The 17500-nt window shown below is 34.3% G+C and overlaps 1 protein-coding gene across 1 annotated transcript in view; it reads left to right on the top strand.

Annotated features, from left to right (window-relative positions):
* Nucleotides 1-17500, top strand: part of LOC136826333 (uncharacterized) — a 512729-nt gene that overhangs the window by 380189 nt on the left and 115040 nt on the right. Inside the window, exon 9 of the mRNA XM_067083586.1 lies at nt 10997-11112. The gene's annotated coding sequence lies outside the window, so the exon portion shown is untranslated. The remainder of the gene's footprint in view (nt 1-10996; nt 11113-17500) is intronic.

The raw sequence follows: 17500 nt of genomic DNA, 5'->3' as shown, positions 1-17500 counted from the left end.
CGAAAATAAGGACTCGAAGTTTTGCTATTATCTTAACTCGCTCTCCCCCCTCCCCAAAAAAAGGAGTTTTTTTCTTTAAATTGTATGATACTACTCTCTCTCTCTCACGCCATCTTTACCTGTGTTGAAATGGATCAGAAGAGCGAATGTAGAGACAGACAAAAGAAATATTTTTGCGTAAGTTTAGACGTGAACTCCTATTGGTGGTGTTTTCTGCAAAAGGAAATGTTGCATTTGCCACTAAAACAAAACAAAAAATATAGAAAATAAAAAACTGCTAACTGATCGAGATAGCAGGATTAACCTCTTTTATCCTTCCTTGTGCAATCTTTCTTTGTTATATTATGGACCATTCACATGAAGAAAATTGCAGCGGAAGACGGGATGAAAGAGAGAGAGAGAGAGAGAGAGAGAGAGAGAGAGAGAGAGAGAGAGAGAGAGAGCTATATTGAACACTTTAGTGCATATTCCAACTAAAATTCACCATTTTTTATCGTTTGTGTATGATCTATATTTAATTTTATGATTATTATTATTATTATTCGGATGATGAACCCTATTCATAAAGAACAAGCCCACAGAGCCATTGACATGAAATTCAATCTTCCAAAGAATATGGTGTTCATTAGAAAGAAGTAACAGAAGATAAAGAGAAATGCAGAAAGAGGAGACCACTTAGTAAAAAAAATATATTAACAAATCAATAAGATAAAAAATATGTAAGAAAATTATTAAAACACAAGAACTGTATGTGTCCCTTAATGAGTAAGATTATCAGAGTTTTTAAATATCAAAAGTTCATACGAACAAACACTCTATTCAAAATGCACTTAACCCTACTCGTACTGAAAGCTTAACTAATCTTCATAAAAACAAACACTGTTTTCAATAGTCTTAACCATACTCACTGACAGCTTAACTAATCATCCTAATGATAAACACTGTTTTAAATAGGCTTAGTCACACTCTCACTGAGAGCTAAACTAATCATACAAAAATGCATCATTTCAACCCAGGCTACGCGCAAGTATGAATCACTGTTATGTGTGTGTGTGTGTGTGTGCTCGAGTAAATGGCAAAACAATTTCCATTGTTGCTCGAAGCCAAACTTAGCGCATTTCAATTAATCACGCAACAGTTGGGAATGTCAGTTCGGTTCTCGTTAGAAGGGTCACTAATTATGGCCAGAAACTAAAACAAAAGCTACGCTCGAGCATTTGTTTCGACCGCTTCAGAAACCGAATGTCTTTTCGCCGTGTCTTTCCTTAATTTCTCGAATGAGTTAAATCACAGTTAACATGGATTACCAGACTGAAATTGGTTGTATTTAAGGAAAGGTCTGCTCATTATGTTAATGGTTTTAAATCGACATCAGTCAGAAATCCAGTAATGTCTTTCCTTAATTTTTTCTCAAATGAATTAAATCACAGGTAACATAAGATTTTCAGATTAAAATTGGTAGTATTTAAGGAAATATCTGTTCATTACATTAGTGGGGTTGAAATTGACCGTAGTCAGAAGTCAAATGATGGTTCTCCTTCGTTTCTACATTGTATTAAATTACAATTAATATATATTTTCAGTTTGAAATTGTTAGTATATAAAGAAACCTTTTTTTTTTTATTAAATTTCAGGTTTGAAATAACAAGATTCGTGAAAACAGAAAAGAACAATTGATTATTTGGTCGACAAAGGCAGTATGCAAATAAGTAAGAATTCAGTGAAAAAAAATTCATTTTAACATACGAGTCATATAATGGTAAATAATTTATATTTCTTTCAATTTTCATATTGCAAATTAAATTCTTTCATTGGAGCTCAGTCTTTATAACGAAGAAAATATTCCTTTTTTTTTTAAATATTTCGTTTTATTTTCATATTGTATCATTTCCTTCCGTTAAACATGAATAGAAAAATGTCCATACGTTCACTGGCTCACTTTGGTCGAAGCAAGGCAATTCGAATGTGTCAGATCTCCCCTCCTGCAGTCTCCATCATTCTGTGACATCACTCTCTTGTTTCCTTCCCCTTTCTCCCACCCCCTTCCCAAACCCCTCCTCTCCAAACCCCCCACCCCCATCTCCCTACCTTCCCCAAACAGCCAGGCTTCATCTGCGTATATCAAATGGTTATTTTCCCAATCACAAACCCCACTTTCAAAGTGAAAGCGGTTTATCTCCGGGTTCTTTTCCAAAGGGGATGGTTTATTCTTTAACCAGTTTCATTGTCAGCCGAATATCGGGAAGGTAATTCTACTATTTAGGTGAGCTAAAGCAGAAATATGTACAGAAAAATGTGTCGAGATTCTTATAAATCGACTGGTTGCCATACCTGAAATCTCTCATTGGTTAGACGAGCGTCCTAACCACTGTATCACTATTGTATGGGTCTTTATATATTATTTTCATTTTTCACGTTTCGTAGCTCACAAATTATGAAGGGATTTTATTTATTTCCTGATTTATAGTGCAATTTTAATTCTCTAATTGTACAATTTTTTCCTACTGATTTTTACATTTGGTAATGGCAACTTGATTTGATTTTAGCCCCTAAGAATCTTCTATTGCACTAGAGTGCAAAATCATTTTCAAGTCATATCAACCTAGCAAAGAATCGAAAGAAAATAACTGCAGTATTTCGATTATCTCTCCTTCCTTTTTGAAATCAAAAGTCACGATAAAACCCAGCATGTATAAGTTATGTTTACGAGAGATAACTGCTTCCTCTTGCCATGTAACAAACCCAAAATACTTAAGTTTATCTAATTTGCTAACTATGGACACGGAAACTGTAGACCGCCCTAAGATATTCCCCTTCTTCTCTTTTCTCAAAAGTCTTCCTTTTCTTCCTTCTGTCCTTCTTTGCTTGATTCACCTATTTCTCCTTCAGAAAGATAGGTAAGCAGTCCCTAGGGAATTCTCTGAGAAAGCTCCTGGCATTTATAACCACGCGAGTGGCAATAGAACTATAATATTGACAAGCAGTAAACTAAGCACTCCAGGTTGGGCAATTTGGCGAGGCATGCAGTAAGTCACTGCAATCGTCGTGAGAAACAATACTGGTATTGTTATTTGTTATTTACAGTCATGAATCACATACGTGAAGGTGTGAATGAAACCGAATGAAATTGAAATGCCTGTGGATTATAGATGGCGGGGGGAGTGATATATATAAATTATGATTATTTTAGGATTGCGTTCCCTTCTTTTTGTTTGTTTTCTCATGAGTGTTCAAAGCAGAAGGGAAAATTCTGACAGTTGCCTGTTATCCCTCGTTTTCCTTTACTGCTCGGGTTCACCTTTTCTTGGCCTTCGTTGCTGTGATTTAAGAAAGTGGAATTGACGAGGGAAAATAACTTGGGGAAAAAAAGCTTAAACGTTAACTTTCTTTCGTCTCTGGAAACGTAAAGCAAAGGTCAGGCTGTCTTCTTTGTCAGAGCTCGTAATTTCCTCATTAGAGATATGAGAAGTAATTCACTATAGACATGGTAGTTCTTTATGATACCAGCTTAGTGAACTTGAGAGTATTTTCTAATATGTGATAGGCTTTACAAACACAAAGATAGAGAGAGAGAGAGAGAGAGAGAGATCCATTTGATTATGTACAGAAACCTAATTAAGTAAGATGCCTAGCTGCCAATGAAAGCTAAAATAAAAAAAAATAAAAAAACACAGTTCTTAAGCAATGTAGAAATTAATACATAAAAATAAATTATCACAAAGATTCAGTCTGTAAATTTAATAGAGGTTTCTGTTACTTCCCTTTTCACTTATTTGAATTGTTATAAATGGAATATATGAAGAATTTTGCATGTTTTATATATATAAAAAACAGGAATATCCAGAACCTTTAAATTATGTTCGGGTAGCATGCCTTCCATTTAATATATTAGAAAATCCGATGTTCCCACTGGTACTCCTGTAACAGAAAAGGTTAAAAATATAATCTTTTAGGGCAAAATTATTTTTATTTTTTTACGATTTTTATGAATGATGCCATCACTGATATTACATACATTTTAACACGCTTCATTTTTATTTTAACTAAGTAATACATTATGTAGTTGTATGTATTTATTGCTGACAACCAATCATAGTTGTGCTATGTAAACCGTGGTCGCTTTTTGACAATATATTATAAAATGCAATAACTGAAAAAATACAAAAAATATACAGCCTAAAAGAACACTTTTAGATTTAAAAGATTATACCTCAAATGGCAATCAGCAATATTGAACAGTTAACAGAACATTGCCCGGGGCATTTGATTATTGTAGTCAGATATCAATACAAAATGCAAGAAAACCATCAAGTTTAATTGCTCTCTCTCTCTCTCTCTCTCTCTCTCTCTCTCTCTCTCTCTCTCTCTCTCTCTCTCTCTCTCTCTCTCTCTCCCTGTGAGATTTTCCTGAACTGGAAATTTGATTGACAAAAAGTTAAGGCGAATGTCGTTAAGTCACTGATAACATTAGGGAGTTGTTGATTGCCTCGGGTTGCTGCTGACTCAGTTCCTGTTCGATAGACAGACAATTGATGACGGCACTCCCCTTTGATTCTCTATTGTGTATGTCATATTGCCACGTAAAATAAGTCTGATCCTTCGGGCCAGCCCTAGGAGAGCTGTTAATCAGCTCAGTGGTCTGGTTAAACTAAGGTATACTTATTGCGTTCATGCCTCTAATATTTCATCGTGGGCCCCACTTAGGGTATGCTGTTGAATAAATGCAATTCGGCCCCATGTGGAAGAAGGTGGAATGAGGAAGTATTTATAATTACATTCGAAAATTTTAAGATATAATCATTTTTATAAAATGACATTGAGGGTGTAAAAATTTTTACATATATAGGGAAAGGTTTGAATATTCAAAAATATTGCTGCAATACGTAGAAGGAGAGGCTTCTCTCTCTCTCTCTCTCTCTCTCTCTCTCTCTCTCTCTCTCTCTCTCTCTCTCTCTCTCTCTCTCTCTCTCTCTCTATGTATGTATATCTTGCAAAAATCCTACAACTTGGATAACAAAGGGGATTAGGTTTTTCAGAGAGATTGTTGAACTCATTAAAAATGCAAAGAGGTAAAATTTGCTAAGCCTTTATTTTTAGAAATAAGTAATTCAAAGAGATACTTTTTAAAACTCTAATATCAGATTAGCCAGTATAGATTTAGAATATTACTAATCAAAGCCTTCAAGAACACGTAAACAAAGTTCTCTTTTGTTTGCCCTTGTGCGTCCTAGAAAAAATAAAAACAAAATTCTTTTACATAATCTGAATGGAAACTAATTCCAGTGAATCCAATATCTTAATTTACAGTTTTACTTTGTTTATATTACTTTGCATAATCAAATTTTTACCTCAGCTAAAATTGTTACCTACAAACCGGTTTTTTTAATATTATACGTATGCTTGCACTGTTTTAAAACTCAGAGAGTACCTAACTCTTTATAGGCATTAATCTTTAAAATAAGGAACCAGAATTATTATTTACAATCAAAACCATAATTCTCTCACAATAATTTAATATTAGATGCAGAAATCTTAGGTGTGAATTTCTTAGACAATAAGAACATTAAAATACCATGCGACCTCGTTAAAGAATATCTAAGTGCCATTATTCTCATTCACCAATTATCCATTATCTCACGAAAAAGTATCATGAATATGAGAAAACTTTGAATAGCCATTATAATTATCCTCCCTTCCTTCACCAGCGCTTTATGATGAAGTGGAATGCCCCCATTTATCACAGAGTCTTTAATTAAGTATTCGTCCCACGATTAACGAGTATTCGTCTCGTTTATTTACTTTTATTGTGCTAATGTATTGTTTTCGTTTATGCCACGTCATTACATATATCCATTGTCCTTTGGAATATCTTGGGAATAACATCGTTTGTACTTCGATAATTCCACTGTCTTGAATAAGGAACAAACTTTAATATTATCAATGAAACTCTGAATTCGTGTGTTTTTTGGGGGCAATATTAAATTATCTCTCTTTTTTTTATCTAGATATTAGTACTGGTCATTAAAGCAAAATATATCGTCATACTAATTAAGGATAAGTACAATAATATTTTCTAGGTAACAAAAAAAATTTAAGATGGGTCATTTTAAATTCCTTTATTAGACGACATCTTTATTTTCATAAGAGAAAACACTATTCCCTTTTCTTTTATACGGGAAAACCCATCGGTTAATTATGTAACTATACAAAACATCTCACCATCGAAACACATCAAAATGGCTAAAGAAAGTTAGTTTTTAGATCTTAAGATTTGGGCGACATATCCGGTAGGAAATTTAGTGTGGTAATGAGGACGGGAGAACTAGAAAATAGAGAGAGAGAGAGAGAGAGAGAGAGAGAGAGAGAGAGAGAGAGAGAGAGAGAGAGAGAGATCCAAAGCGTTGGAGGGGTGACTTTGGCGTGAGGTGACATAAAAACCGGAGAAGAGGTTCTGATATTTATAGCAACATTACCATAACGACCGAAGAAGCACCTGGATACTCTCGATATTCACGAATATAGGTGACGGAATAATGATCCCATGGTTCATTGAAGCTTCCCTCCTGGTGGCTTCAGCACGGTTTTGTGTAGCAAGTGCAGATTTTTTTTTTTTTTTTTTTTTATCTGGGAGGAGGATAAATGGCTCCCGGAGAAACTTGAAAAGTGCCTATAAGAGGTCTTTTAGCGTCGAGTTTATATCCTGTGTATTTTTTATTATTTTTATCATTAGTGGTTCTTACCGTGGAGCTTATCTAGAAAAGTACCTTGTATATTCAGATATTGTTTATTTAATAATAACATAGTGTCAAAGTGTATCGTTCTCTACCCAAATAATCCTATATTTCGTAACAGTGAGAAGGAACTCAAAATTGTTTTGTTTAGTCATTATTATTATTATTATTATTATTATTATTATTATTATTATTATTATTATTATTATTATTATAATAATGATGATGATGATGATAATGAAGTTTACCGCAGTGAGTCAAAATTCCAAGAAAATTCGAAATAAAGCCTCTATTATTTTCTATAGGTACTATATATGTATATATTGTATATATGTGTGTGTGTGTGTGTACGTTTATTATTTATAAGGAAACTCAAGGGAAATTATGAACGTCTTATGGCTATTCCTTGAGATTTAGACAATTTACAGTTATAGCAGAATCTGGAAGAAAACAACGTTCTATAGACATTATTGAAGACACAAAGAAAGAAAATATTCAGATGCTTAGAATTATTTCATCCCATTAAACAGAAACGAGCGCATTTTCACTCCCTTGTAAAACAGAGCGAATCGAGAATAATTTGTCCACAGTAAGCAATTTCCTCCCCGCCTCCCTTTTACCGCCTCCTCATTAAGCTTAATCGACCACTAATTAAGCCTTCACGCTCAAACCACCTTGTCTCCTCCAATCATATCGAGAGACGTCGGGAGAGAGAGAGAGAGAGAGAGAGAGAGGTTTTTCTTCTTCTCCTCCCAGGTTTGGCTCCTCAGTAAACAGGAGATACGGAGTTCCTCTTTTGGAGAAAGGGATTTAGTTTATATTTGTATATGTATGTATACATATCTATATATATGTATATATATATATATATATTATATATATAAATACATATATACATATATATATATGTATGTATGCATGATATACATATGCATACATATATATTTGTATGTATGTATATATATATATATATATATATATATATATATATATATGTGTGTGTGTGTGTGTGTAAATCTATATACAACAGACCTTCATATCTCATTTAAATTTTTAGAAATAACATTTCAATCCACCTGTCGTTGATTACAGTCCGAAATTGTGATGTTGCCTTCAGTCAAATTACATATTGTGCAAATAGAAAAGTTATATAAATATGGAAAACTCTATAAACAGAAGTTACTAATTTCCCCTTTTGGAGAATGCGATTCAGTTTCTTAATATTTTATTTGTAGTAGGTTTTTTCACTCAATCTTCGGCCTTAATAATAACGCTTTCGTCCACCTGTCATGATTTATAGAGTAAGAAATGAATTCTAAAGAAATAGCTCAATATTAAAAACTGGTAAAGAATTAAGACCTATTTAATTACATTGTTGTTATTGTCATAGATTTTTAGAGAGTTTTTCTAAGTAAAATGAAAAAAAATACGTATTTTTTCCTACCCGAGACACACACATGCACACAAACAGCATACCTCGCGTAATATATTATTCTATTATGTGTGGAAAAATTCATTTGGCGACTACGCCATAATGAAATAAAATCTGGTGACTACTGATGTAGATTTGCTATTTGCAAAAATTCGTCAAACCAGCTGGGTGCCCTAATATAAATAAAAAATTAATAAATACATACATACATACATACATACATACATACATACATACATACATACATACATACATACATACATACATAAACGATAAATGGATGAAGATTTTACGATAAATGCCCGTACAATGTTTTGGGAAGTATATGATCCGCTTGCAGTTTTTGTATAATCTAGCCATCAGACTGACAGGCAATCAAAACAAAATACAAAATAATTATGATTTTCCTAAAGGGGAGTAATTATAAATTTCTAGCAGATAACAAAGAGTTTTCATAGAAACCATTTCATATCTGTGATCGACTATAGCATATAAGAGAGGTCGGTTTTTATAGTGTTGTTTACTTAGTGACTTAAAAATAAATGCAGTAATCTTAAATTATGAAATTAGCCGAGAATAAAGAATTCTGAAAACAAAACATTTTATGTGAATAAGGAAAAATTATTATCACCGAGAAAAAATATTACGTTTTTAATTTCCGGCATTTTTATTAGAAGAGTGTAACTAATGGACTATGGAATTTTTCAGTTGCTTTTTTTAATTAGAGTAACTTATGTATTTGGCATGAAATGAAGCAAATCGAACCTTCAGACAAAAATATTTTATCAATAACTATGATGAGATACATTTCATTGAAATTTCCCACTGTATTTTGTCTCAGTTCAATAGCCACTAGCTGTGAAAGAGGAAAAGGAAGTTTAAAAACGAGAGAGAGAGAGAGAGAGAGAGAGAGAGAGAGAGAGAGAGAGAGAGAGAGAGAGAGAGAGTGATCCATTGCTTAGTAACTGGAAATTATTTCAAGTTATGTTTAAATTTCCAAAATTTTCCGTAAGAACATAAATAAACTCTGCCATTAATTTTTGCCTCCGCCTTCTCTCTCTCTTCTTAATCCAATTCTGTCGACTTCTTAAGAAAACTTGAAACTTTGGAAACACGGGTGACAGGACCTGAATTGTTATTATGCGAGGCCTTTTCAAGTTATGAATGAGCAATCAAGATCTTTTGTTCCCTCCGTAAATCTAGGCCTGTCGTTTCAGATAAATATGTATCCCTTCCATTAACTTCTTTGTGGACATTATAAAGGCATTTCGTTCAGAAATGTAAATTTGGGATTGCAGAATACGATTAATTTTCCTGTAAATATTTCAGTTATTTATAGGAAGCTTCTATAATCTAAATAATTATCATTGTTAAAATAAGCCAGTGAAGTTAACCACATTCATTCTTGAGCTCCCTGTTCAAGGACTACCCTGCTGGATGGAGTATCATCCCCAATGTCACACATGTAGAGAATTTTTGTGTCAGGTTGCCGACCATCTATAAACATATTCCATTCTTTCTCACCGTGTCTTGGCAAAAGGTCTTTTTTGCTCTAAATCCCTTGCCATACCATATACTCAGCATGTCATCCCAGTTACACATCTTAGCTTGAATTTTGAGTATTACACCTCATATACCAACTTATCAACCCAGTTATCTCTACCTAACATTGCACTTCAAAAAACTTTAAAATTTTGGTCCATCTTTAACATCTGCTTAGTGTTTACCACAAGTCCTTATACCTGCATTTATCAGGCTTTTATGTAGCATCATTCCATATACACTGTACTTTTAAAATATACCAAAACACTTTCGCATCGACCAAAACTGTTCATATCTGAGCTGTAATCATAACATAATTAGTGTCGTAAAAAAATAAACCACAGGTAATTACAAAACTAAGTGACAGAAAAACTTCGCCTAAAACGTTAGTGATTATTAAAAAGTTCTGGTTATGAACTCTGGTAATTTATATAGCTAGTCAGCTTTTTTTTTTATTTTAGTCATGGAGAGCCCTGTGGTTTTTTGTTAATGTTATATGATACAAATAAACCTTACCTGGTTTAATCTTTCAGTCCAGCGATGGCATGCTTTGAAATCGGAAAGGCACAGTAGAAGCCCACTGTAGTATCAAAGTCATCGCACCAAAAATGCCGCCTTTTTATGCCATTTGAAATACGAGTACAAAACAATACCGCGAGTTAATTAGAGCGTTAAGTGCATTCCATAAGCCGCAGCATTTCGTAAATAATTCGGTCACTGAATTTCCACGCATTTCTTACTTATGAATTTGAACCGGTTTGTGGTTTCCGTCAGTTGTAAATTTGTGAAAAATAAATATCTATTTTTTTAAATATTCAAGCAATGTTAATGCCACCAGATAAATATGTATATATATATATATGTATATATATATATATATATATATATATATATATATATATATATATATATATATATATATATATTATATTTTTAGAAAGCATATCTGTATATGTACCTGGTATAATGAAGTTTATTTTAAAGAATCCTGAAAGATGAATTGCTTTAATTCCCACTCCTATAGATCGATTGACAGAATGTTTAGATTAAATTTCTGAAATTCTTTTTAGAGCTAACTATCTTATAAAGTAATCGTTTCAAAATGTATTTTAACAAATTTGGCTTCTTGAGAGTTCTATTTCCCATATTCCATTTCTATCAAACTGTTATTTTTCCTTCGGGTATTTTAAATTCAGAACGACCGACAAGGAAATCAGACCTTCTCCTTCGAATTATTTTTAGCTGATGGAAAATCAATACACCAGGAAATTAAATACACGTTTACTTTCAGGAACAATCCACGCCGTAGCCAGACCTTTTCATGATCCGTGGCCTCGATAATGAGGAGATAACAGCTACAAATCCATTCTTTCCTTCTGATTGCGTAACTCCTTCCTCAGCAGCAAGGTAAGTTTAAGAGAAACCATTTTTTTTTTTAATCCAGAGGTGAGTTAACTCTTATCACTTGACAAGCCTACAATTTTATGCGTCCACGTTTCCTTCCTTAGATAGGAATTTCTGCTATTCTGGAAGCATATGTTTATTCTCTGTCCCATTATTGCGTTTTATCAACAAAGTAGGTCTTCGGATGCGTCACACGACAGTGAAACATGTCGTAAACAAAGTCGGCAACGTATCGCACACATATCACAAACATGTTGAAGACAAGCCAACGACAAATCTCAGGAGAACAAATCTTTGGCCAATGTGGGGTAATCGTATAAAGCTGTAGTTAGGACCTACCAATAGGTCGTGAACTTGTAGTCAACCTGTTTGTGATATGTGTGCGGCAAGTTACCGACGTGTGTTTATGACATGTTTGATTGTAGTGTCGGCTCACCTTTAAACAGAGCATATGTATGTGAGACTGACGCTGAGTTTGACCGAAGTCCCTGGGAAAAAGGACTTCTTAATGAGCTTTCGTGCCACTGAGCCGGGGTATGAAAAATGCAGCAGGAATTACAGTCCACGCCGTAATTACAACAGATTTTAACCTCTCTCATCTTGCATGTTACTAGCAGGAAGACTGATATACATTTTCCTGGCAATACTAGGTTATTGAAAATCACGACTTCTCAAACGAATGTAAATTTGAAGTCTGTAAACCGATTAGCTAGCTCCAACTCTAAAGATTTAGCCAATGAAAGGAGTAATTTCAGTTTTTTCACAACACGACTTCACGAAAGGTATTCATACTGGACATATTCAGTCAAGACAATTCATCATCTATAGTAACCATACTTGCATCAAGCTGTTCTCGTTATCTTTTGTTTAGGAACTTTGCTTTTCTGTTGGTATGTTTGTCAGTTTGCTCGTCTCTCTGTTGGCGTGATACGCAGATAACTGTCTCGCTTTTAAGAACAATTTTACCAAAATTAAGTCTCTGAATTATCAATAACTGGTTAGGTTTTCCGAAAGACCCGTATCTAGAAAATTAACCAAAGTGTGGCGCTGATTACTCAGCCTAAGTCGAGGCTCGCGGTCCAAACATTTACAAAACTCTAGCTTTTACGGTAAACTGAAGTCCTCAGCATTCCTCACGTTCCTGTTGCGTCTAAACATCTGAAAAATGACAGAAAACTTCATTTACATCCTGATTTTCCCCCTCCACATGCACCTCAGCTTGTTCAGATCTGCAGGAGTCGCCCCTGACTTTATTAAAAGTGCCGCTGGTTTTCCAGAACCTTGTTAGGATTCTGGAACCATCGGCCGTCGTCGTGCCACAAATCTCCTGGGAACTGCGACAGTAGCATTTTTTTTTTAGCTGCTTTTCCTCTAATGCAAGTCTCTCTCTCTCTCTCTCTCTCTCTCTCTCTCTCTCTCTCTCTCTCTCTCTCTCTCTCAAACCAAGTGCCACACGTTGACGCAATGTTACATTTTAGTGGGTCCTAGTTTCATCGACTTAATTATCGTGGTAAACTTTATGTACTTGTTTCGTAATTTTCATGCGTTATTCATTAAATATCTAGTTTCCTTTTTTCACTCTTTCTGTTGCTTTTAGCATGTACTTAAGCCGAAAGACTTCATGAAGAATTTTGCACTTGAAATGTATTAATTCCTTTCAGTTCCAAACATTTCCTCCTCATATGGATTGGCCCCCGGGGGGGGGGGGGCGGGTAGTGCCGTCAGTGCACCTCATGCGGTGCACTGTAGGCATTACTTAGAGTTTTTTACAGCGTGCCTTCGGCTCCTAGCTGCAACCCCCTTTCGTTCCTTTTACTGAACCGCCTTTCATATTCTCTTTCTTCCATCTTACTCTCCACCCTCTTCTAACAATTGATTCATAGTGCAACTGCGAGGTTTTCCTTTCAGACCTTTTACTGTCAATTTCCATTTCAGCGCTGAATGACCTCATAGGCCCCAGTGCTTGGCCTTTGGCCTAAATTCTGTATTCAGTTCAGTTCAGTTCAGTTCATAGGTATTGCAGTTGAACGATTTATAAATGGAACACGGAGACATTTATTTTTATTTCGAGACTTTATTAGTCAATATAAATCAAAGAAATATGTTATACATAATAGATCGATTGGCCAGTGCGTTTAATGGTTTCCCGATAGATATTCTTCCAAATAAACATATTTTATACGAGTCAGAGTTCTCTCTATTTCCGTACAGAATCAAATTAAATTTAAAACACTAGTGTTGTTATCAAATCAACATGTTTAATTTTTTAAACGTAATGGTACAAATATAACTCTAATCTAAAATTAAAATAATAGTGAAATAATACAACTCTGATATAAAATTAAAATAACAGTAGTATGAAATTAAAATTATCGTAAAACAAAAAGCCGAAATATACCATGCAGTTGTTGAACTGCAAGAACGAGAAGAGGGCACTGAACAGCAGTTCATGGCGACTCATCAGTATTCAAGGGGCATTCGCTAAGGTCAACGATGGCCCGCTTGCGTCAAATTAGTCACTGATAGGACTCGCTGGGGACTGTCGTGATCATGTGGTCCTTTAGTGCCGAGGGAGAGAGAGGGAGAGAGAGAGAGAGATTGGTTTGTTTGTTTGTTTGAATGTACCATAGGAGGTTTGGATGCTATAAGAGAATGTATGTTATCTCGTTTACAATAAGTGTGAGAGAATACATGTTTACAGATTTCAATTCAGTCCTCTCTCTCTCTCTCTCTCTCTCTCTCTCTCTCTCTCTCTCTCTCTCTCTCTCTCTCTCTCTCTCTCTATGAACTACCAAATCACTGACTAGGTCAGGGAAGACATATTGGATTTATAGGGAACGCACCCATCTCATTCCTACTATTCAGGAAAGCTATGTGCATTCAGTTTGTGGCTTGAAGGTATAACCACTTGGATGACGCGGACAGAGAGAGAGAGAGAGAGAGAGAGAGAGAGAGAGAGAGAGAGAGCCATTCCATTACGTATTTTATAAAGTTCTTCAATGTGTACAGCAAAGGTTAGATGAGTGTAGGATCTATATGACAGAATTTCCTAACCCTCTCCAGAGAGAGAGAGAGAGAGAGAGAGAGAGAGAGAGAGAGAGAGAGAGAGAGAGAGAGAGACAGCCATTCCATTACGTATTTTATAAAGCTCTACGATGTGTACAGCGAAGGTTAGATGAATGTAGGATCTATATGACAGAATTTCCTAACCCTCTCCAGAGAGAGAGAGAGAGAGAGAGAGAGAGAGAGAGAGAGAGAGAGAGAGAGAGAGAGAGAGAGAGCGCTAAGGTAACCTGGTGCTGATAGTCAATTTTACAAAAGCTTCCAGAAGAATTCCAGACACAAGCTGTCTTCATGATTACCGGATCATTTGTTAAACTGATTATTTTTTATCTAAACTATTATTATTAGAATAAATTTAGTTAATTAAATTTCCCTTACACACGCACACGTACACACACACACACACACACGCACGCACGCATGCACACGCACGCACACACACACATATGAAGACAACCAATAAACACCAAACATCCGCTGAAGGAAAGTAATGATGTCCTCCTGGTCTTGAGCGGCTTCCGGTTTCGGTATTTCGTGTTTCATTTCACCAATTTTTTTTTTATTCCACCTGAGGGGTTGAGAAGGAAAATCTGAATGTTAACCAAATTTAGAATTCATCAGCGATAGCTATATCTAACGTTTATATTGAAACATGATTGCTAAATACCTGGGTCACTGTTTGTCACTGAATCATAATCAAAAGGCAGATGCATGAATCTGAATAACTTTTGGGACTAAGCTATTCGGGAGTTATAGTGAAATCGATCTTTAACGATTATTGTGGCAAATATATATATATATATATATATATATATATATATATATATATATATATATATATATATGTATATATATATATACAGTATATATATGTGTGTGTGCATGTATTTATGTATGTATGTATTCATATATATAATATATATAAATATATATATTTATATGTATATATATACATAGATGTGTGTATGTGTATATAGATAAATAGAGAGATTGATAGATATACTAAAAGGTTTTCAAAACAAGCAACTTTGACTAAAACATGAATGAGAGTCCTGTGCACGAAAAATTGAATACTTAAATACTAATCTCCATTATTCCTACAAAAAACAAAACTGTAGTTGTATATTCCATCTCCATTCCCACATATTCCTTCTCCTCCCGCCCCTCTCTCTCTCTCTCTCTCTCTCTCTCTCTCTCTCTCTCTCTCTCTCTCTCTCTCTCTCCTCCTCCTCCTCCTCCTACTTCTCCAGGGAAAAAAAAAACCGAATGGCAGTGATCTTTTAAGAACCTGTCACCTAAATTCGAGCACAGCGAACAGGTCCAGGTGACTTGTTGACCATTATGGTAATGTCGTCGTAAATATTCAAGTCTTATTCATTCCGTTCTTTTTCTCCCCGGCGCCCCCACCCCACACACGTCACACCACTACGTTTATCGTATATATTTCCCCTTCCTTCGTGTGTCCCATCTCTTTCAATAGCACAGGGGCTTATGGGAGAAGCTGAATGGATGATTTGTGCGTCCTGGTTTTATTCCGAGTAAGAAATTAGAAACTCCTCGTTTGGAAATATTGGTCTCCTTTCATTTTCGAGATTCCTTTGAAAGGAGGTCAGTGTGGTGTCTTCGTTTGTGATTGTGATCTTTATAATATCTCACTTAATCTCTAGTTTGTAATTCTTGTTTTGATAAATGTGGGTGGAAATTGGAGAACCAGAGAAATTAGTCTATTCACGGGGAAATTGTATATATATATATATATATATATATATATATATATATATATATATATATATATATATATATATATATATATATATATATATATATATATATATATATATATATATATATATATATATATATATATACATATACATGTGTGTATAGATAGATAGATAGATATACATATATATACATACATATAAATATATATATTTATATATATACACATACGCACACCGTTTGCACCGTTTGTTGCAAGTGTTTGTTGATATTATTGGCTATTATGATGCCATTTCTCTATCTTGGAGAGATAGATAAAATTTTTCACTTTCTTTCTACATAGTTCCAATAATCCACAAAGTCTATGAACTCCAGAGAATCATTACCACGGGACGACTGTGATTTATCTGGTGAAAAAAATTCATTTTTCATGCCCTCGTGAATAACGTGATTATTTTACAGTTGATGTTTGAATAAGTGTCCCCGATTCCAATGAATTTTACAATGATTTTATTTCACTCTGAAAGAGAACATAATTGTAATTATCATTTTGATCATGCAGGTTTCAGTTCCGGTTACCATTATTGCCTGTGAGTTAATTTTTTTTTTTTCCTGTTTGGTTAGGAAAAATTATGTTCCAGTATGAAATGAGTGACGTTAAATTCTGCTCTGTTGTTTTTATCAGCTCTTATTCTGTTGGGGTGTATTAGTGTATTTCATTTGAAATGAGAATAACTGGAGTTTAAATACATTTTCTTTATTATATGTTTATATTATATGTATATATAATATGAGGATTTTATAATATTTATAAAACCCTTTTCAAAATGGGTAATATTCTCTCACCGTAAGACGTTCAACAAACAGATTAAAAATATTAAAAAAAGTCTGTATACCTATTTTTAAAAAATTACTAATGCTACAGTGTGCAAAGATTTTTACTCTAACTCTTTACCTGCACCAAAACAAATACGAAGTTCATCACTGCAAAAGATCTAAGTTGGCCTGTAATTACTTTCACTATTCTCCATCTTCGAATCTTTGATTTCAGTGTATGGTCTCCCATACATGATCACGGTTTAACACCTCAATCTGATGTCGTTAATTATTAAGTTAGTTATAGATTATGATATTTAATGCAGAAAGTAGCTAAAATAATTGCGGTGTCTTCTATTTACGAAACACTGAATGATCCTGATTGGTTTTTATCAAGAATGATCTAATTCCTCCCTGTTTCGCCAAAAGTTTGGCACATTCCTTAAAACGGTGTCATCTTGATAAATGAAACATAATGAAAATTAGAGAGAAAAAAAAACTGACTACCAAAGCTTGAGACAAACAGATAGACAGACAGGGGTGGTTGGGGGAAGGAGAGACAGAAATCATGTAATGAAATAATGCTTGGAATTTTGTCACCGGTTTCATGAAAAAACAAAGAAAATAATTATAATTTGTTAAAATTTCAGAGAACTCGTTCACATAATTCTCTCTCTCTCTCTCTCTCTCTCTCTCTCTCTCTCTCTCTCTCTCTCTCTCTCTCTCTCTCTCAAGATTTCCTAACTGCATTGTAGTCAGTTTTTTCTCGAATTTGAAATGTAATCATTAA

Source organism: Macrobrachium rosenbergii, chromosome 40, assembly GCF_040412425.1.
Source record: "Macrobrachium rosenbergii isolate ZJJX-2024 chromosome 40, ASM4041242v1, whole genome shotgun sequence".
In the NCBI taxonomy this organism is placed as follows: Eukaryota; Metazoa; Arthropoda; class Malacostraca; order Decapoda; family Palaemonidae; genus Macrobrachium; species Macrobrachium rosenbergii.
This window is presented reverse-complemented; position numbering and strand designations above follow the sequence as displayed.